We start from the raw sequence: 10,617 nt of genomic DNA on the forward strand, positions 1-10,617 counted from the left end.
TTCTACCATTAATATCAACTGGTAGGCCAGAATGATTGTGTTTCTGAGAATTTAGAATCCTGGACTTAAGCCCATGCAGATGGTGGTGGAGGCAGACCTGGGATTCACTCCAGTGTACATTTTTACTGCTACCATAGAAAGTCAGTCACCAGTAGGGCCGGGGTGGGGGAGACCTGGAGAAGCAAAGACTGAATTCAGTCAGCACTTTGCCTCTGAGGCTTAGGAACGAAATATATGAAAATAAGTAAATAAAAATTGAGCAGTTTGCATTTACCTAAAGCAGCTCCAAAACATTTATAGAGCAACAGATCAGCAAGTAGAGCAATCTCTACATATACCCAGAAATAACTTGTGATTAGCAATGACTGCTTTAGACCAAGAAGTAAAGAAAACTTTTGTAAAGATTCCCCAAGCACAGACTCTAGTGACATGAAATGGAAAGAGAACCAGAAGCTTTAAACACCTAGATTCTTCCCCTCTCAGTAGTTCAAACTATATCAAATCTGTGGCTCAGGTAGCATGATGAGGTGGGAGGTGACCACAGCCTAACTTGTGAGATTGTGTGAGAGCCCACAGCAGGCCACCAGGTGAAGCATCCTATTTTCCTATTCAGTGATCACTGTGGTCACAAAATACATAATCCACCCTGTCCAGCCTTCCAAGGTCAAATGCTAGCATTCCTGGGAAAGAGGTGCCAAAACCCAATGAAGCAGAAAGCAGAGGAGAGGCTAGGAGCACCTTTCCCATCACTTGATGTTGTCATGTCTCCTAACAACAAATCTGGAGGCGAGGTCTTAGAGAGGCATGGTCTTGTGCCTCAGGGATGGTTACTTCATGTGAACTTCTATCCACATTGCTACATTCCCATCACTCTCCAACAGTTCCATAGGGAGGTGAAGCAGCCATTTCATCTGATATTTCTTACTACCTTTATCTACTCCTGTGTTGGGTGGGCGTTTTGACCCCACATATCCAGAGAACAAGGAAATGACCAGGCAATCCTACAACAATTAGTGTTCTATTATGAAAGTCTCGGGAATTGACTGCCTGATCTATTCATTTCATGTAAGCACCCGATAAGTAGGTGTGCTGTGACTAAGGCCAAAGCCAAGGAGTATGGTTGCTCTCTTCACCACTTCCTAATACACACACACACACACACACACACACACACAGTCTGCATCATCACCAGCTGCTGCTCCTCTACCCTTCACACACTGTCCTTGATGCCTTCCAGAAGATTGACCTCTTAAGAAGAAAAAGATTAAACCAGAGCATCATCTACTTTTCAAATCCCTCTAAAGTTATTAAATTTGGTAAACATGGGTCCTTCAGTGGTGAAGGAAAAAAAATACCTTGCATGTGTGCTGAGCTGAATAGTCATTAGAAGATTTCTTAGCTTCATATATATCTATTTATCCAATAAAGAAGATCTAAACCTTTTCTGGACAAATTTGGAGAATCATCTAATCTCTTCTAATCAAATCCTTCTAATTGAAGATTGCAAATAAAATTGATAATTAAATATTTATTATTTAGTAACCTATGATTCATGCACACAGTAAATTTGACACACTAAAATAGTCTTTTAATGTGTTAGCCTCTCTTCTAGGACACTGAGACCCACTGACTGTTTGATTTGTGTAATTCAGTTAGTTTATTTAAAAGCGATAAAATTTTCCTAATTTTCTGTGATTATAGATTTTTGTGATAAAATAGATATAACACAAATTTTACTGTTTTAACCATTCGTAAGTGTACAATTCAGTGGCATTAAGCACATTCATATTGTTATGCAACTGAGATTATAAATTTTTGAAACAGCCCTGTTTTGGGTTGGTACTAGTCAAGTCTGACTTGTCTGTGACAGAAGTCTTGACTGGGCTGGCAGATATTGTATCAGAAAGTGATGCATTGTACAGGTTAACTCTCTTTAAATGTTGCTTTGGTGTATTGTTTTAGTTTCACAACACTTTATCTTCCCTATGGTCCATAGAGTAAACAATCGAGAAAACTGACATATTTCACAGCACTTTCTGGTAACTGGACTTAAATATATTGCACACCAAGGTTGGAAATCACTAAGTTACGTGGACAACCAAACTCCTTAATATCAAGTCTGATTTCTGTTCACATGATAACACTTGAAAGCTAACCTTTAAAGAACCAACTTTAGATAATGACACAATTCTGTTAATAAGTTACTGTTTTCAAGTGCTTATTTAGAAACTGCTCCTGTGCTAATCATTTGATTTATAATTCCCTTATTCTTAAAACAGTTCCACTTGGTAAAAGCCATCATTATTACTATTTTACAGATGAGGAAGTTGATACTTTTCATTAGCTAGGATCAAACACAGGTGGTAAATGACAGAAACAGAATTCTGCCTTTATCCATTCAACTGACCTCTCTTCCAGGTCTCTCAAATGCTATTCAGAATAAAATCTAAGCCTAACAAAATAACTAACATACTGAAGGTATGCTCCTTCATTAAGCTATTCAAAAATACAGTCATGTTTAGGTGATAATGTATTTTAACTTCCTGGTGGAAACCAGGAAGAAAAGCCATGTAAAACATTATCATTTAAATACAGATTAAATTCAAGTTATTCATCTTGTTATTAAATTGGTGGGTAAATGTTTCTCTGTGAGATTGTGTAGCAGGATGCATCCTTGCCCCAGCTAAATATCACGTCAATCTTAATTATTTAATAGGCAGGCAGGGTGAAGAAGCTCTTGTTCATTCTGTTTCACTATACTGAGCAATGATGCGGAAAACAGGGTAAATCTCATTTTTAAATTGTCTCCTGTTTTTCTCTAAAAGATGGATTGTAGAAATTTGAAAAAAGAGAGATGTCACAATCTATATAAAAACTCAGTTTTATATAGCTTTTGGAGAGGCCATGTAGCAGATGGCTCTTAGTCAGAACTGGTGTGAATTCTGAGTTTGCTTATGAGCTTGAGCAAGTTTCTTAGTTCCTCTGATCCTCATCAGCTTTCTCCCCTTCATAGCTGACATCATAATACCCACCTCACCTTACCTAGTACCCAGTAAATATTAGCCTTCCCCTCTCTGTTTCCCATCACCCCTTGTCATGCACAGGTAATTATTGAGAATATGTTGCAGTATTGTCAGCTTGATCATAGCTCATGTCATGGTGGAATTACAATATTTATGGGGCATCTAATATGTGGCAGGCCTTAGAAGATAAGAAATATCCTTGCCCTCCCAGAGCTTATGATCTCAGGAGGAGCAAACAGGACAAAAAGCAAGCATAGAACAAACAGTACAATGTATTACATTCTCATTTGGGTGATAACTTGCTAATTCTATCTTAGCCTTATTCCTGTTGCATTATAAGACTAGCTGTTGCAAAAAGTAGTTTTGAAATCATAAATCACTAAGATATTAAGGTCACTTAGAAATGCTGTGGCATTTATCCAGTGGTCCATTACTAATTCAAAATGACTGGCAGTCATTATAAAGCAGCCAGTCATGCTGAATTTGACAGCAGTCCTACATTCAGATATGTGAGATGTCATGTTTGGTGTATAAATTGGCAAGTATGAATTTTTCTTCTTCCTAAAGTATGAAGGCTTAACCTCTGCTGCTGATCTCTGCACCTGCCATGGGTCATGAAAACACCTGAGGCTCTGTCCCTACCACATTTTTTTGTCACCCTTCCAGTCCCACAGTCTGTAGGCACCAATTCTGTTCACAGATCTGAAAGCTAATCCTCTTCCATACTCCTGGTTTCTAACTGGGTAATGAAACCTGGTCTGGGTCATGTATTCACTCAACACGACTTACTGAATATACATGGTGCTGAGATGAGTAAAATCAGATATGGGAGCTCCCTAGGTAAGCTAATCTTTTGTTACTCTGGGCCAGTTAAAGATTCAATGTCACTTTAGACCATTATACTTTAAATATTTGTTCACAACATTTATTTATTTATTACTAGAGATGAAAACCAGGGGTGCTTAAACACTGAGCTACATCTCCAGCCCTTTTTAAATTTATTTATTTTTTTTATTTTGTGATAGGGCTTCACTAATTTGTTGAGGCTGACCTTGAATTTACCATCCTCCTGCCTCACCTTCCCAAGCCGCTCGGATTACTGGTGTGCACCACTACGCCCAGCTATTCACAATATTTTAAAAAGAGAAAAAGCCACACATTGTATGGAAAGAGGCTAGCAAAAGAACCCCCTCTAGTTCCCCCTTACACCAGTTCCCAGGATCTCAACTGACCCTAAGAAAATAGCCAGATTCCTTATCTTGCCCACCAGTCACTTTCAATACTCTCTTTAATCCAGCCCTGGAAAGACACACTGGGATAGATCCCTGGAATATAGATAAGAAAGACACTGCCCCAGCTCTCAAGGATTTGAGGCAATAGCTTAACAAATACCATAAAGTAGTGTGGGAGAAATATTTGTAAATGTGTCCCTGGAACAGAGAAAGGGGAGCCATGAATTCAGTCTGTGATGGTCAGAGTGACTTGTAGAGGCAATTCCAGAATAGAACAGATGATGAAGTGGAAAGTCCCTCTTTTAAGTTGTTGGTTTTTTAAATTTTTCAAATTGATGATAGGGGAGACTTTAATTTTATGTAACTTAAAGCCTAAAACGTAGATAGCACAAGGCAGAGTGAATGAGTACGATATTGCTATGACTCCAGGCAGAACAGACTTGCAAAGTGACGTTGTAGGACCTCACATTTACCCATCACTGGTCATTTGACTTCAGTCTGGTGATAGCTCAGTGGTAGAGCCCTTATCTAGCATGTGGGAGGCCCTGGGGTTCCATCCCCAGCACCTCAAAATGAACAAAAACAAACAAAAAAATTCTTGACATCTTGCTAGGTCTTTCCTAAGATTTTATGTAACCTCACAGTAAGACAAACACACAAATGGAAACCCCGTCTCGGATTCCAGTAATTGTTTGCTCTATCTCAGTGTAAGTTTGGCCCACCTCCTCTATCTCTATTTACCAGAAGGAAGTAGGAACATCTAAACTCATTTGCTTTCACAGTGAAAACCTTATTGGGAATTCAGGAAAGGAGCTCTTTTAAAAAAAAAAAAAAAAAAGAAGGAAATTTTCAGTGTTATGCTTATGTGCAAACCTCCCAGAACACATTTTTAGGTTACCTTAGAATTGACTTTTTAAGTTAAAATGCACATGTCATGTGTCCTGCCCCTGGGGCGAAAATGCCTCTGTGAGGGGGTAGAGGAAGCTAGTTTGGTAACACTCATTAGCATAGCATGTTGGAGAGCCACTGAAGCAGCCGCCTGTCTCAGCAGCTGGGTCTGTCAGAATTGCTGTGACAGTCTTTGTCCTCTTTTATCCTGCCTAATATGGATGATGTATTCTATTCTGAGAAGCATTGCCATTTAGTATTTTTACATTTCATTCTTCCAGCTTGGTACTTTTGTGTTCTTCTGAGGAGGAAGAAAGAGGATAACTTTTGCTACAGTTTCTAAAATTAGTGTGAATGATTTCATTTTTTGCCTGTATAAAGAAACAGAGCCACATTGTGTTATTCCTCTTGCTTGACAGCCATGGCTTCCCCCTGAGATGACAAGTAGTCATTATGAGCACTTTCTTTAAGTTCTACATTTATATCTTCTCAGCAAAATATTCCTCGGGCTTAAATCTAAACAGAAAAGAGGACTGACACTCATTTATTAACATGATGGAAAATGATCAGCCTACCTCAAAGAAATGCAAAATAAAACAACAGTAAAGTCGTTTTTTTCATGTGTGGAATTGGCAAAGGTTTTTTGTTTTGTTTGTTTGTTTTCTTTTGAGTGTGTGTGTGTGTGTGTGTGTGTGTGTATGTATTTTGGTGAGGAGTATTAAGTAATAACTCAAATCTATTGAGAATGCTGTGATATATTGTTTGCAAGAAAGATAATCGGTATAACTTTCTTGGGAAAACAAGTTGTTGTAATTTGAGGCTTAAAAGGTTCATGCTCTTTGACTCGGTGCTCTTGTTTTGGAATTCTGTGTAAAAGAAATCACATGAACAGAGTATGGAGATGTTGACAGCATTGTTAGTAATTTAAGAAAGAGAATCTATGATACATTAGGGAAGAGAGTTTGTAAACTATGACATATCCATGTACAAACTATTGCACTTCTATCAAAAATGATGTTTAAGAGAAACTTAAACAACAGGAAAGCCCATAATATATAATAGGAGACAAACACAGACCTAAGTGTTGTGCCACTGGATCGAACAATGGTGTAATTGCAAAAATAGTGGGTAAGCAAACAACAAAATCAACGTCAAAGCTGGATGGAGAAAACTGTCCTAGACACCCAGTGTTTTTCTGCCATGTCCCCTGTGTATCCTAAGAAGTACACATGTTTTCAGTGAAGTTTTCTATAGTAAAGTGACTGGTGCCTCAGCAATAATACTCATTTCATTCTCCACTAAAAATTGGATGCCTTGTGAATTACTGTTATGCTGAGATTAAATGCATAACTCGGGATGTGATTTCTCTCCCTGGGTATCAGTCCACAATTTTTGTGAGCGGACCCGAAGGTGATATCTTTAACACCCCTCACTTTTTAAAGAAGTTGTCTTTTTCATCTTTGTTTCATAAAATTACAATCTATGTTATAAATTTTAGAACCATATAAGTGGATAAATTATCTTGTAGTCCTCTGATACATAAAATATGACAATATGTTTATGATTTCTCTTTAGGAATTCCTCAAATTGAAACTAATTGCAGAGTTTCTGGTTGACCAGCATTCATAGGGTAAGATTAACGTCCTGAATTGTGAACACATGGTGAAAATAATTACAATTAGGTTGGTAGCTTGGGGCAAGTAAGTACAGAAAGAGATTGATATTCTTACAGATGTTTTGAGTAAAATCATTTTAATGTTTTTAAACCAGTGAAGCTAAAAATTGAAATCAGAATGTATTTTAATAAAAATGTCATTTTCCTGTCCTTTGTGGGTTTTGAAAGCAGGAAAATATACATGTATGTTTGTGTGTGTGTGTGTGTGTGTGTGTGGTGGGTGGGTATTTGTCAAAGATCTGAGGAATTGAGTCCCTGTCTCCTGAGTTTTGTCTGAGGTGGCATTTTTAATGCATATTTTTCTGTGAATAAAGAGTGGCCGTGCTTTCCTTGAGTATAGGCAAAATCAGAAATAAACAAGCCCTATCTTCTGTGCTTTCTGCAGACAGTCTTCTTCTAATTGTGCAAGATTAACCTTAAGTTAGCTCTGTGGCAGGGCTCTTGACCTTGACATGATGAATGATGAGTGTGCGGAATGATGAGTGTGCGTGGTGTTAAATAGCACATCTTTCCAGTGTTGTGATTACAGTATGTGTCTTAAAGCACCCCCCAGTTCTGGACATGTAGCCCAGGTGAACAGCGTTGAGGATAGTGGGTCTGTTACCTACCTCATTTTTTTGAACACTCTTCTTTTTATAGATGAAGGTAAAAATCCTTTGAATTTTGGGGTATGTCCATATTTCCATGCTGATTCTTCAAACTGACTGTAAATTTTTTAAAGCTGATAACATCTCTTGCCACCCCCTACTTGACCCTCTACTTGACCGACCCTTTGTGGCTCTTCCATCACTCCTGGATTTGTTATACAGACTCTTTCCCTAGGCTGAAGCCTGTCACTCTCCTTCTTTCCCCAGGCTCCTGACATCCCAGCCAGAGTGGTTTCTGTTCTAATCCTTACTCATCTATGAGCCTCTTCTACTTGTCCTGTGATTGGCTTTGTTTCATTCTCCATCTACAATAGTTCCTCTAAAGAGGCTTTCTAGACCTCTGTCTACAGCAGCTTTCTAGTCTTTATAGCATTTCTGATCTGTATTGTGCTGTGCATAGTTATTGTCTCTTCCCTCACAATAGTGAAATCCAAAAGAGCAGAGAGTTGGTCTGTCTTGCACAGCTTTATTTTTCTAACTCTTACAACTCCTGGTACATGACAGGCTTTCTAAGTATTTATTGCATGAACAGACGAAAATCTCCCTCTGTTTTGGGTTGATGATGCCATTCAGTGATGTTCCAGCTATTCTCTGGGCATTTGAGTAGAACCAAATGTAATATTTATTAGATTTACCCCATCATCCCACTCATTTGGGCACTGAAATGACAGTATTAGGTGGTATGCCACATTCAACTCTGCATTTCTTCTCTACAGTGGGATCATGATCCTGGGAAAGGAGACAGAAGCCCTCATATTCTATCGCAGGGTGTCCAGCACCTCACCAGGGAATTCTTGACTGCTCAGAGGGATAAGCCTCCTAAGAAATTAAAGTCTAGAATAATTAGAAAAGATCAAAAGACAAAGTCAGAACGGATAGTTTTAAAGACAGCCCTGATAGTCTAGTCCGCACAGGAACGGGAGCTAGACAACTAGAAAATGGCTCCTGTAGTTTATTTAAGGGAGTACATCAAAGACAGGGGTAAGGTTTCAGGGGTAGAGTCTTGCTTCCTGATGTCTTGCAGTCAACAGGTTAATTGACATCTTGGCAGGTCACACCCATCTTAGAGAGGCTGTGTGGGACATGGCAGAGTGGAATAGAAATTCACAATGTCTCTGGGCTGTCAACCAGAGGAAATGTCTACTGGAAGTTCCTAGACACCAGATTATCCTATCTACTAGGCTACAATGTGCAGCACAGTCCACACACAGCCCATAGATGGCTCGAGACAATATTCTTTTCATATACCTTCATGGTATCTAGCCTTTGCAATTAATAAATATTATGTTTTTAAGTATTATTAGATCTGACAAAAGCTAAAATATGTCTTTCATTTAAATTTATAATTTAATGAAAATTTCTCCAACTATTTACAACTTCACATTTGTTTTATGGGAAGACCTATTACTAATTAGGCTAGATATCCAGAATGTATGCCACTAAGCTCCCAGATCTTTTCAAATTAGGACCCTTAGTTCTAAGCCCATGATCATAGTGAAGCCACTAAAATGCATCTGAAATTGTTTCTTTATTTATAGAAAATGAACCCTGTTTTCAATAGGGTCTTCCTGGATTAAATAGGACATATAATTCTGCTCTTGGGACAGGTAGGTCACCTGTGGAAGTCTGAAGAGAAGAAATGGAATGCTATGGTGTGGTTTACCAGAGACTGCAGAGTGTCTAGGTTTGGCCCTACTTTATTATGGCCTGCTTACTTGAGGGGGGTGTCGGAAAGTATTTTTAAAAACCATGAAAGTTGGAGGATTTGATGTTGGCTTCTGTTTATACATTCTAAGAATATTTACTTATTTTAGTTGTCAATGGACCTTTATTTTACTTATTTATGTGTGGTGCTGAGAATCTCGAACCCTGTACCTCACACATGTTAGGCAAGCACTCTACCACTGAGCCACAACCCCAGCCTCAATACCTTCTAAGAATTATCCAGCTACTGGAAGCTATGTTCTGGTATAAATATTTCAATATGTAACTGTTACTTTTTTCATTTTAAATGTAACTTAGATAATAATGTAGGCCACTAAAAGCATCAAAGAACTGAGGTCTTTCCCTAAAAAGAAAATTTTCACCTAAATTAGATATATGATGTATTCTGTTATCACCAGAAACCAAGAAAAGTGAAATGGCGTTCCTTAAAGTTCAGAAGAACTCAGATTCCACTAGGATTTCTAGAGTTGTTCCTATGGTCTTAATTCATTCTGTAACTTACTTATTTATTTTATTTTTTTTTTCTGCAGTTTATTATCAATAACTTTCTCCTTGAGCTTCAGAGAGTTTCATACTCTTTAGAATATTGGGTATGATTGTTTCACAGACCCATTACTACTTTACAGTTTTCCTACCTACAGTAGGTAGGTAGGAAAATTGCTAAATAGTAGTGACACATTTCTATTTTTTGCCTTCCCTCTATAATTTGACTATAATGTCAGTTTCTTTCCATGAAACTCAGATTTATGTGCCCCAGAAATATTTGCTTTTCCTTTACCTCACTAATTCTGCTTCTCTATCCTTTTTTACTCTTCTTCATCTGATGATCCTTCCTCATATGGACAGAGATTTGGTTTTCACTCATTAAATTATTTTCCTCAGACTCCTTTACTGAGGATCCATTGGCTACTTAAATGTTCATGGCATCCTATGATGAATTAAAAGTGTTTGCAAATACTTAGCAACTCCTCCCATCTGTTTCCCTGCCTTTGACTCTCTACTGGCTCTGTTATATTTTTGGATCAACAGGATGTGGCAGAAGTGGGGGTGTAGTAATTTCTAAGACTGGGCCTTAAGAGACTTGCAAATTCTGAATATGTATGCATAGAACATTCCCTCTCAAAACATCCCCTTTGCTGTGAGGAAGCCTAAAGAATCAATGTGGAGACTGCCAAGGGCCCAGTCAATAGCACAAGTTGAGCCCCGCAACAAGCAGGCAGCCCAGGTACCAGTGTGGCATAGAGGCATGTTGGACCTTCTAGCCACCCCAGCATCCCAATGAATACCAAGCGAAATGAGACTGCCTCATCATCCTACAGAATTATCAGATACAGTGAATCATTATTTTAATCACTAAGTTTTGGTATGGCTTGTTACACAAAATAAATAAGCAGAACCAAAAATTGGTACCTAGAAGTGAGATACTA

The sequence above is a fragment of the Urocitellus parryii genome, chromosome 11 (assembly GCF_045843805.1).
Source record: "Urocitellus parryii isolate mUroPar1 chromosome 11, mUroPar1.hap1, whole genome shotgun sequence".
In the NCBI taxonomy this organism is placed as follows: domain Eukaryota; kingdom Metazoa; phylum Chordata; class Mammalia; order Rodentia; family Sciuridae; genus Urocitellus; species Urocitellus parryii.